The sequence below is a fragment of the Salvelinus alpinus genome, chromosome 22 (assembly GCF_045679555.1).
Source record: "Salvelinus alpinus chromosome 22, SLU_Salpinus.1, whole genome shotgun sequence".
Lineage (NCBI taxonomy): Eukaryota > Metazoa > Chordata > Actinopteri > Salmoniformes > Salmonidae > Salvelinus > Salvelinus alpinus.
In genome coordinates this window covers 39,407,594-39,420,428 of record NC_092107.1, presented here as the reverse complement: position 1 = coordinate 39,420,428, position 12,835 = coordinate 39,407,594, and the positions used below count along the sequence as shown (strand labels likewise).

The 12,835-nt window shown below is 41.8% G+C and overlaps 1 protein-coding gene and 1 non-coding gene across 3 annotated transcripts in view; one reads left to right on the top strand and one right to left on the bottom strand.

The window, feature by feature from the left end:
* LOC139549523 (F-BAR and double SH3 domains protein 2-like) overlaps window positions 1–12,835 on the bottom strand; it is a 125,200-nt gene that overhangs the window by 80,122 nt on the left and 32,243 nt on the right. The gene's annotated exons all lie outside the window — the stretch shown is intronic.
* trnat-agu (transfer RNA threonine (anticodon AGU)) lies at window positions 10,402–10,475 on the top strand. Its single transcript has one exon. It is a non-coding gene; the product is annotated as a tRNA-Thr (tRNA).

The window sequence follows — 12,835 nt, the reverse complement described above, 5'->3', positions numbered from 1 at the left end:
ATAAAGCCCTTAAATTGAATTGAGAGAGAAAGATGTTATAGTTGACTGACAAAAGGAGATCCACCGTTGATGGAGCAGTGACACAGCAGTAAACCAGGCTAGAACACACCTCCCAGTGAGACACTACCAGGCTAGAACACACCTCCCAGTGAGACACTACCAGGCTAGAACACACCTCCCAGTGAGACACTACCAGGCTAGAACACACCTCCCAGTGAGACACTACCAGGCTAGAACACACCTCCCAGTGAGACACTACCAGGCTAGAACACACCTCCTAGTGAGACACTACCAGGCTAGAACATACCTCCCAGTGAGACACTACCAGGCTAGAACACACCTCCCAGTGAGACCCTACCAGGCTACTACTAAATAACTGGAGAAAGGAAGCATGGGAATCTCACTGGTACATTCTACCTAGCAACAGAGTCACTCTGAACTGTTCCTGTCAAACACTACTTTATAGACCATCTAAATCAAAGTTTCAAAAACACTCTTTAAAAAGGACAACCAAAGCAATGTTTTCAACTCAACATCCTTGTGTTTTTTGTCTTCTACGTCATGTGGACATCAGACAATGCTGTCATGTTCCTGGCAGAGCAGGAGGAAGTACACTCAACTATCACTTAGTTTTCTGGAGGGGATTTCTGTTTGTTTGGTCCATTGCCAGGAGATGGAGAGAAGGAATGCAGGAAGAGAGGGAGAAAGTGAGATAAAGAGGGAGGAAGGAGAGAGAGAGTGGACTCAGCGACCCCAGGGTTACGCAAGGCAGGAATTTCTGTCCCTCTCCTCTGTCCCAGCCCCCATACATCCGCCAGCGGGACAGTGGAGCCCCTATCACAGCAGAGGAATGCATACATACTAAATGTATAACATAGATATACATCTACTATGTAATGTTAGGCCTAACATAGATATGCCTAACATAGATAGGCCTAGCATTACATACTAGATGAGAAAGATCCTCAGTCACCACCTGTCCAGTATCTCCACATCACATTGTCCTGTATGTGACTCACTCACTCACTCAGGTTGGGCGGTATTCAGGTTTTCATACCGTTTCTGTACCAATACCAGGATATGCAGTAATACCTGAAAAATATATATATTCTCTCGCACAAAACAAATTTAGGAAACAGGGATCTTGATCCTGTTTCTGCTGTAACCAAGATGATTGATCATGACATCTATACACGTAGCTAGCAAGTTAGCAACACAATGCATAGCTGACATCTATACACGTAGCTAGCAAGTTAGCAACACAATGCATAGCTGACATCTAGACACTTAGCTAGCAAGTTAGCAACACAATGCATAGCTGACATCTAGCCACTTAGCTAGCAAGTTAGCAACACAATGCATAGCTGACATCTATACACGTAGCTAGCAAGTTAGCAACACAATGCATAGCTGACATCTAGCCACTTAGCTAACAAGTTAGCAACACAATGCATAGCTGACATCTATACACGTAGCTAGCAAGTTAGCAACACAATGCATAGCTGACATCTATACACGTAGCTAGCAAGTTAGCAACACAATGCATAGCTGACATCTATACACGTAGCTAACAGGTTAGCAACACAATGCATAGCTGACATCTATACACGTAGCTAGCAAGTTAGCAACACAATGCATAGCTGACATCTATACACGTAGCTAGCAAGTTAGCAACACAATGCATAGCTGACATCTATACACGTAGCTAACAGGTTAGCAACACAATGCATAGCTGACATCTATACACGTAGCTAGCAAGTTAGCAACACAATGCATAGCTGACATCTATACACGTAGCTAACAGGTTAGCAACACAATGCATAGCTGACATCTATACACGTAGCTAACAGGTTAGCAACACAATGCATAGCTGACATCTATACACGTAGCTAGCAAGTTAGCAACACAATGCATAGCTGACATCTAGACACTTAGCTAGCAAGTTAGCAACACAATGCATAGCTGACATCTAGACACTTAGCTAGCAAGTTAGCAACACAATGCATAGCTGACATCTAGCCACTTAGCTAACAAGTTAGCAACACAATGCATAGCTGACATCTATACACGTAGCTACCAAGTTAGCAACACAATGCATAGCTGACATCTAGACACTTAGCTAGCAAGTTAGCAACACAATGCATAGCTGACATCTAGACACGTAGCTAGCAAGTTAGCAACACAATGCATAGCTGACATCTATACACGTAGCTAGCAAGTTAGCAACACAATGCATAGCTGACATCTATACACGTAGCTAGCAAGTTAGCAACACAATGCATAGCTGACATCTATACACGTAGCTAACAGGTTAGCAACACAATGCATAGCTGACATCTATACACGTAGCTAGCAAGTTAGCAACACAATGCATAGCTGACATCTAGACACTTAGCTAGCAAGTTAGCAACACAATGCATAGCTGACATCTAGACACTTAGCTAGCAAGTTAGCAACACAATGCATAGCTGACATCTAGCCACTTAGCTAGCAAGTTAGCAACACAATGCATAGCTGACATCTATACACGTAGCTAGCAAGTTAGCAACACAATGCATAGCTGACATCTAGCCACTTAGCTAACAAGTTAGCAACACAATGCATAGCTGACATCTATACACGTAGCTAGCAAGTTAGCAACACAATGCATAGCTGACATCTATACACGTAGCTAGCAAGTTAGCAACACAATGCATAGCTGACATCTATACACGTAGCTAGCAAGTTAGCAACACAATGCATAGCTGACATCTATACACGTAGCTAGCAAGTTAGCAACACAATGCATAGCTGACATCTATACACGTAGCTAACAGGTTAGCAACACAATGCATAGCTGACATCTATACATGTAGCTAGCAAGTTAGCAACACAATGCATAGCTGACATCTATACACGTAGCTAGCAAGTTAGCAACACAATGCATAGCTGACATCTATACACGTAGCTAACAGGTTAGCAACACAATGCATAGCTGACATCTATACACGTAGCTAGCAAGTTAGCAACACAATGCATAGCTGACATCTAGACACTTAGCTAGCAAGTTAGCAACACAATGCATAGCTGACATCTAGACACTTAGCTAGCAAGTTAGCAACACAATGCATAGCTGACATCTAGCCACTTAGCTAACAAGTTAGCAACACAATGCATAGCTGACATCTAATCACTTAGCTAGCAAGTTAGCAACACAATGCATAGCTGACATCTAGCCACTTAGCTACCAAGTTAGCAACACAATGCATAGCTGACATCTATACACGTAGCTACCAAGTTAGCAACACAATGCATAGCTGACATCTAGACACTTAGCTAGCAAGTTAGCAACACAATGCATAGCTGACATCTAGACACTTAGCTAGCAAGTTAGCAACACAATGCATAGCTGACATCTAGACACTTAGCTAGCAAGTTAGCAACACAATGCATAGCTGACATCTAGACACTTAGCTAGCAAATTAGCAACACAATGCATAGCTGACATCTAGCCACTTAGCTACCAAGTTAGCAACACAATGCATAGCTGACATCTAGACACTTAGCTAGCAAGTTAGCAACACAATGCATAGCTGACATCTAGACACGTAGCTAGCAAGTTAGCAACACAATGCATAGCTGACATCTAGCCACTTAGCTACCAAGTTAGCAACACAATGCATAGCTGACATCTACACACTTAGCTAGCAAGTTAGCAACACAATGCATAGCTGACATCTAGACACGTAGCTAGCAAGTTAGCAACACAATGCATAGCTGACATCTATACACGTAGCTAACAAGTTAGCAACACAATGCATAGCTGACATCTATACACGTAGCTAGCAAGTTAGCAACACAATGCATAGCTGACATCTATACACGTAGCTAGCAAGTTAGCAACACAATGCATAGCTGACATCTAGACACGTAGCTAGCAAGTTAGCAACACAATGCATAGCTGACATCTATACACGTAGCTAGCAAGTTAGCAACACAATGCATAGCTGACATCTATACACGTAGCTAGCAAGTTAGCAACACCATGCATAGCTGACATCTATACACGTAGCTAACAGGTTAGCAACACAATGCATAGCTGACATCTATACACGTAGCTAGCAAGTTAGCAACACAATGCATAGCTGACATCTAGACACTTAGCTAGCAAGTTAGCAACACAATGCATAGCTGACATCTATACACGTAGCTAGCAAGTTAGCAACACAATGCATAGCTGACATCTATACACGTAGCTAGCAAGTTAGCAACACAATGCATAGCTGACATCTATACACTTAGCTAGCAAGTTAGCAACACAATGCATAGCTGACATCTAGACACGTAGCTAGCAAGTTAGCAACACAATGCATAGCTGACATCTAGACACTTAGCTAGCAAGTTAGCAACACAATGCATAGCTGACATCTAGACACGTAGCTAGCAAGTTAGCAACACAATGCATAGCTGACATCTATACACGTAGCTAACAAGTTAGCAACACAATGCATAGCTGACATCTATACACGTAGCTAGCAAGTTAGCAACACAATGCATAGCTGACATCTATACACGTAGCTAGCAAGTTAGCAACACAATGCATAGCTGACATCTAGACACGTAGCTAGCAAGTTAGCAACACAATGCATAGCTGACATCTAGACACGTAGCTAGCAAGTTAGCAACACAATGCATAGCTGACATCTATACACGTAGCTAACAGGTTAGCAACACAATGCATAGCTGACATCTATACACGTAGCTAGCAAATTAGCAACACAATGCATAGCTGACATCTAGCCACTTAGCTACCAAGTTAGCAACACAATGCATAGCTGACATCTATACACGTAGCTAACAAGTTAGCAACACAATGCATAGCTGACATCTAGACACGTAGCTAGCAAGTTAGCAACACAATGCATAGCTGACATCTAGACACGTAGCTAGCAAGTTAGCAACACAATGCATAGCTGACATCTATACACGTAGCTAGCAAGTTAGCAACACAATGCATAGCTGACATCTATACACGTAGCTAGCAAGTTAGCAACACAATGCATAGCTGACATCTATACACGTAGCTAGCAAGTTAGCAACACAATGCATAGCTGACATCTATACACGTAGCTAACAGGTTAGCAACACAATGCATAGCTGACATCTAGCCACTTAGCTAACAAGTTAGCAACACAATGCATAGCTGACATCTAATCACTTAGCTAGCAAATTAGCAACACAATGCATAGCTGACATCTAGACACTTAGCTAGCAAATTAGCAACACAATGCATAGCTGACATCTAGCCACTTAGCTACCAAGTTAGCAACACAATGCATAGCTGACATCTATACACGTAGCTAACAAGTTAGCAACACAATGCATAGCTGACATCTAGACACTTAGCTAGCAAATTAGCAACACAATGCATAGCTGACATCTAGAGACTTAGCTAGCAAGTTAGCAACACAATGCATAGCTGACATCTATACACGTAGCTAGCAAGTTAGCAACACAATACATAGCTGACATCTAGACACTTAGCTAGCAAATTAGCAACACAATGCATAGCTGACATCTATACACGTAGCTAGCAAGTTAGCAACACAATGCATAGCTGACATCTATACACGTAGCTAGCAAGTTAGCAACACAATGCATAGCTGACATCTATACACGTAGCTAGCAAGTTAGCAACACAATGCATAGCTGACATCTATACACGTAGCTAGCAAGTTAGCAACACAATGCATAGCTGACATCTAGACACTTAGCTAGCAAATTAGCAACACAATGCATAGCTGACATCTAGACACTTAGCTAGCAAATTAGCAACACAATGCATAGCTGACATCTAGCCACTTAGCTACCAAGTTAGCAACACAATGCATAGCTGACATCTATACACGTAGCTAACAAGTTAGCAACACAATGCATAGCTGACATCTAGACACTTAGCTAGCAAATTAGCAACACAATGCATAGCTGACATCTAGACACTTAGCTAGCAAGTTAGCAACACAATGCATAGCTGACATCTAGCCACTTAGCTAACAAGTTAGCAACACAATGCATAGCTGACATCTAATCACTTAGCTAGCAAATTAGCAACACAATGCATAGCTGACATCTAGACACTTAGCTAGCAAATTAGCAACACAATGCATAGCTGACATCTAGCCACTTAGCTACCAAGTTAGCAACACAATGCATAGCTGACATCTATACACGTAGCTAACAAGTTAGCAACACAATGCATAGCTGACATCTAGACACTTAGCTAGCAAATTAGCAACACAATGCATAGCTGACATCTAGACACTTAGCTAGCAAGTTAGCAACACAATGCATAGCTGACATCTATACACGTAGCTAACAAGTTAGCAACACAATGCATAGCTGACATCTATACACGTAGCTAGCAAGTTAGCAACACAATGCATAGCTGACATCTATACACGTAGCTAGCAAGTTAGCAACACAATGCATAGCTGACATCTATACACGTAGCTAGCAAGTTAGCAACACAATGCATAGCTGACATCTAGACACTTAGCTAGCAAGTTAGCAACACAATGCATAGCTGACATCTAGACACTTAGCTAACAAGTTAGCAACACAATGCATAGCTGACATCTATACACGTAGCTAACAAGTTAGCAACACAATGCATAGCTGACATCTAGACACTTAGCTAGCAAATTAGCAACACAATGCATAGCTGACATCTAGACACTTAGCTAGCAAGTTAGCAACACAATGCATAGCTGACATCTAGACACTTAGCTAGCAAGTTAGCAACACAATGCATAGCTGACATCTAGCCACTTAGCTAACAAGTTAGCAACACAATGCATAGCTGACATCTAATCACTTAGCTAGCAAATTAGCAACACAATGCATAGCTGACATCTAGACACTTAGCTAGCAAATTAGCAACACAATGCATAGCTGACATCTAGCCACTTAGCTACCAAGTTAGCAACACAATGCATAGCTGACATCTATACACGTAGCTAACAAGTTAGCAACACAATGCATAGCTGACATCTAGACACTTAGCTAGCAAATTAGCAACACAATGCATAGCTGACATCTAGACACTTAGCTAGCAAGTTAGCAACACAATGCATAGCTGACATCTATACACGTAGCTAACAAGTTAGCAACACAATGCATAGCTGACATCTATACACGTAGCTAGCAAGTTAGCAACACAATGCATAGCTGACATCTATACACGTAGCTAGCAAGTTAGCAACACAATGCATAGCTGACATCTATACACGTAGCTAGCAAGTTAGCAACACAATGCATAGCTGACATCTAGACACTTAGCTAGCAAGTTAGCAACACAATGCATAGCTGACATCTAGACACTTAGCTAACAAGTTAGCAACACAATGCATAGCTGACATCTATACACGTAGCTAACAAGTTAGCAACACAATGCATAGCTGACATCTAGACACTTAGCTAGCAAATTAGCAACACAATGCATAGCTGACATCTAGACACTTAGCTAGCAAGTTAGCAACACAATGCATAGCTGACATCTATACACGTAGCTACCAAGTTAGCAACACAATGCATAGCTGAGATCTAGACACTTAGCTAGCAAGTTAGCAACACAATGCATAGCTGACATCTAGCCACTTAGCTAGCAAGTTAGCAACACAAAGCATAGCTGACATCTAGCCACTTAGCTAGCAAGTTAGCAACACAATGCATAGCTGACATCTAGACACTTAGCTAGCAAGTTAGCAACACAAAGCATAGCTGACATCTAGACACTTAGCTAGCAAATTAGCAACACAATCCATAGCTGACATCTAGACACTTAGCTAACAAGTTAGCAACACAATGCATAGCTGACATCTATACACGTAGCTACCAAGTTAGCAACACAATGCATAGCTGACATCTATACACGTAGCTACCAAGTTAGCAACACAATGGATAGCTGACATCTAGACACTTAGCTAACAAGTTAGCAACACAATGCATAGCTGACATCTAGCCACTTAGCTAGCAAGTTAGCAACACAATGCATAGCTGACATCTAGCCACTTAGCTAGCAAGTTAGCAACACAAAGCATAGCTGACATCTAGACACTTAGCTAGCAAGTTAGCAACACAAAGCATAGCTGACATCTAGACACTTAGCTAGCAAATTAGCAACACAATGCATAGCTGACATCTAGCCACTTAGCTAGCAAATTAGCTAGCAAATTAGCAACACAATGCATAGCTGACATCTAGACACTTAGCTAACAAGTTAGCAACACAATGCATAGCTGACATCTATACACGTAGCTACCAAGTTAGCAACACAATGCATAGCTGACATCTAGACACGTAGCTAGCAAGTTAGCAACACAATGGATAGCTGACATCTAGACACTTAGCTAACAAGTTAGCAACACAATGCATAGCTGACATCTATACACGTAGCTAGCAAGTTAGCAACACAATGGATAGCTGACATCTAGACACTTAGCTAACAAGTTAGCAACACAATGCATAGCTGACATCTATACACGTAGCTAGCAAGTTAGCAACACAATGGATAGCTGACATCTATACACATAGCTACCAAGTTAGCAACACAATGCATAGCTGACATCTATACACGTAGCTAACAAGTTAGCAACACAATGCATAGCTGGAGCACTGAGCTGGATGTCATTTATTTGACACATCTTAGATTTCTTATAGTTATAATTAACTTGTATCTATAAGCAGTGGCATAGCACGCACCCCTGCATTTTCTTAAATGGTATTGAAAAGCTGTCGTCGAGGCAAAGGGTGGCTACTTTGAAGAATCTCAAATATAAAATATATTTTGATTTGTTTAACACTTTTTTAGTTACTACATGATTCCATGTGTTTTATTTCATGGTTTTGATGTCTTCACTATTATTCTACAATGTAGAAAAGAGTAAAAATAAAGAAAAACCCTGTAATGAGTAGGCGTGTCCAAACTTTTGACTGGTATTGTATGTAAATCTGCTTCATGCCATGAGACATGTCTGGACACATCACGTTAAACATAGCAAACACACAACTAACATCCATACAGGGTGCGTTCTTCCTTTACGCAGGGAAAGCTGATCTGTTTCTGAGTCAGGTCCCCTGGGCCGGCTTGTCCACCCACACACACTCTTTCCCAGGACAGTTAAACCAGCACAGTCATGTTATGAGCTTAGCTTCCGCCTCAAACTCTCAGAAACAGATAACCTCCCACCCTTCCCCCTCTCAACTTGACCCACTACTAGGGCTGAGACCCCAGAACAATCTCTGTTTCGGGGTCTCAAACAGGAGGACAGACAGACACAATGATTGCAGTCAGGGGGTCTGCAGACAGAGGGAGAGATGGATGGATAGATGGGAGGAGGAAGGCGACACTTAGAGAGCATAATTAGGCTACCCACAATCCCCTCAAACACTAATTACAGCCTAGACAGGAAGAGACCTCATCAAGCTCTTTACTGTGTGTGTGTGTGTGTGTGTGTGTGTGTGTGTGTGTGTGTGTGTGTGTGTGTGTGTGTGTGTGTGTGTGTGTGCGCACGCCTGAGAAACTGAGCCGTAAACATTCTGCGTTTAAATCCCAATCAAATAGTACAAATTCCACAGGTTCCCTAGTCACTGTTAAGAGAGAGTAATCCACTCTCTTCTCTCTGTCCAGAATGGGACTGCGTCACACACACACAAACCACTATATTCTCTCTCTCCTGACTGCACCAGTGTGCCTTCTTTACATAGAACGACACAGACTGACAGACAGACCAACAGTTGAAAAAACATACAGACAGATTAGGCATCTCTGGTCTAAAGCTGTGCTCTGAACTAGAGCCTCTGGTTGAAGCAACATCAGCCAATCAGGGATCAGAGTTTAACCCCACCTCCACCATTTACCCCAGAAACCTGACACACGGAAACAGACACAAGCTCCCTATGTCATGGAAAGAGACACATGCTCCCAATCTCCTCCAGGCCTCTTTGGCGCAGTAGGCAGCGCGTCAGTCTCATAATCTGAAGGTCGTGAGTTCGATCCTTACAGGGGGCAGACTGTTTTACTACGACAAACTCAAAGCCTCAACAAATGTAAAATAAACTCAACTTCGATCACTTAGGCTGAAGAAAAAAAAACAGAAAATACAAATTCAATTAACCTTAACAACAACAATATAATCTACTGAAACTGTTTGAGTTTCAGTTTGTAGGCTAGTTTGAATTTCTAGTTTAAGTCTGTAAAATAAGGGCTCAAAGACTTCAATTCCCACCTCTCCACTTTGAATATCCTGTTTAGGAGGAGTATGCTGAAATCCGGAGACTGCATTACAAACAACTGAGTCACCCGTCAATGGGACCTCTGAACGATTAAAACAAAACACTCCAATGCAGCTAGAGAAATCACCTGGTGCTGTGGCTTAGTTGGTTAAAGCGCCTGTCTAGTAAACAGGAGATCCTGAGTTCAAATCTCAGCAGTGCCTTTTGCCATTGGCAGCATGTGGTTTCACCAATGGCTTGAGAACAGATCACATTCCACCTTCAAAGGGTAGCCTAAAAGGTTAAGACACAAACTGGGCTATTTCCTGCTGTTCAATGGTCCTTTCAATTAATGACATGCCCATTGAGTCTGGACTGGAAACGTATGAATAACCTACCATATGAACTTGGTGGAACTGTCTTACCTTTCATCATAACACAATCTGGTAACACTTTCATTTAAAATTGATTAATAGATCATATAAGGCATATGTTAATGATTTTCTGTTGTTCTTTTTTTTTTAGATCAATATCACTACTTTATTAAACACCTATAACAATATGTCTGTTCATTTATATATATATATATATATATATATATATATATATATATATATATATATTATTTCACCTTTATTTAACCAGGTAGGCCAGTTGAGAACAAGTTCTCATTTACAACTGCGACCTGGCCAAGATAAAGCAAAGCAGTGCGACACAAACAACAACACAGAGTTACACACAGAATAAACAAATATGCAGTCAATAATACAATAGAAAAGGTCTATACACAGTGTGTGGAAATGAGGTAGGATAAGAGCGGTAAGGCAATAAATAGGCCAAAGTGGCGAGATAATTACAATATAGCAATTAAACACTGGAGTGATAGATGTGCAGAAGATGAGTGTGCAAGTAGAGATACAGGGGTGCAAAGGAGCAAAATAAATAAAATAAATAACAGTATGGGGGATGAAGTAGTTGGATGGGCTATTTACAGATGGGATATGTACAGGTGCAGTGATCTGTGAGCTGCTCTGACAGTTGGTGCTTAAAGTTATTGAGGGAGATATGTCTCCAGCTTCAGTGATTTTTGCAGTTCGTTCCAGTCTTTGGCAGCAGAGAACTGGAAGGAAAGGCGACCGAAGGAGGAATTGGCTTTGGGGGTGACCAGTGAGATATACCTGCTGGAGTGCCTACTACGGGTGGGTGCTGCTATGGTGACCAGTGAGCTAAGGCGGGGCTTTACCTAGCAAATACTTAGACGACCTGGAGCCAGTGGGTTTGGCGACGAATATGAAGCGAGGGCCAGCCAACGAGAGCATACAGGTCGCAGTGGTGGGTAGTATATGGGGCTTTGGTGGCAAAACGGATGGCACTGTGATAGACTGCATCCAATTTGTTGAGTAGAGTGTTGGAGGCTATTTTGTAAATGACATTGCCAAAGTCAAGGATCGTTAGGATGGTCAGTTTTATGAGGGTATATTTGGCAGAAAGAGTGAAGGATGCTTTGTTGTGAAATAGGAAGCCAATTCTAGATTTAATTTTGGATTGGAGATGTTTAATATGAGCCTGGAAAGAGAGTTTACAGTCCAGCCAGATACCTAGGTATTTGTAGTTGTCCACATATTCTAAGTCAGAACCGTCCAGAGTAGTGATGCTGGACGGGCGGGCAGGTGCAAGCAGCGATCGGTTGAAGAGCATGCATTTAGTTTTACACAGAAGGAGAGTTGTATGGCATTGAAGCTCGTCTAGAGGTTAGTTAACACAGTGTCCAAAGAAGGGCCAGAAGTATACAGAATGGTGTCGTCTGCGTAGAGGTGGATCAGAGAATCCCCAGCAGCAAGAGAGACATCATTGATGTATACAGAGAAGAGAGTCGGCCCGAGAATTGAACCCTGTGGCACCCCCATAGAGACTGCCAGATGCCACAGATGTCTCAAGTTGAGGGAGCGTCCAATTGTCATGCTGACTGCAGGAATGTCTACCATAAGCCGCCTCCAACGTAATTTTAGAGAATTTGGCAGTACGTCCAACCAGCCTCACAACCGCAGACCATGTGTAACCACGCCAGCCCAGGACCTCCACATCCGGCTTCTTCAACTGTGAGATCGTCTGAAACCAGCCACCCAGACAGCTGATGAAACTGAGGAGTATTTCTGTCTGTAATAAAGCCCTTTTGTTGGGAAAAACTAATTCTGATTGGCTGGGCCTGGTTCCCAAGTGGCCCACCCATGGCTGCGCCCCTGCCCAGTCATGTGAAATCCATTAATTAAGGCCTAATGAATTTATTTAAATTGACTGATTTCCTTGTATGAACTGTAACTTCATAAAATCATTGGAATTGTTGCAAGTTGCGTTTATATTTTTGTTCAGTATATTTAAAAATCCTCATTACATAGCCTAATATGTACGAATGTCAGAGAGCTAAACTATTTATAAAGATGCTTATGAAGTTAGTTACTTGCTAATGGCTTAGGCCTATTAATGCTTTGGTTTGTGGTCAAAATCATTCTTAATAAGAACCGATTTACAAATTATTCGTAAACTTGATAACAGTACCCAATCTAAAACTGCAACTACTTACACT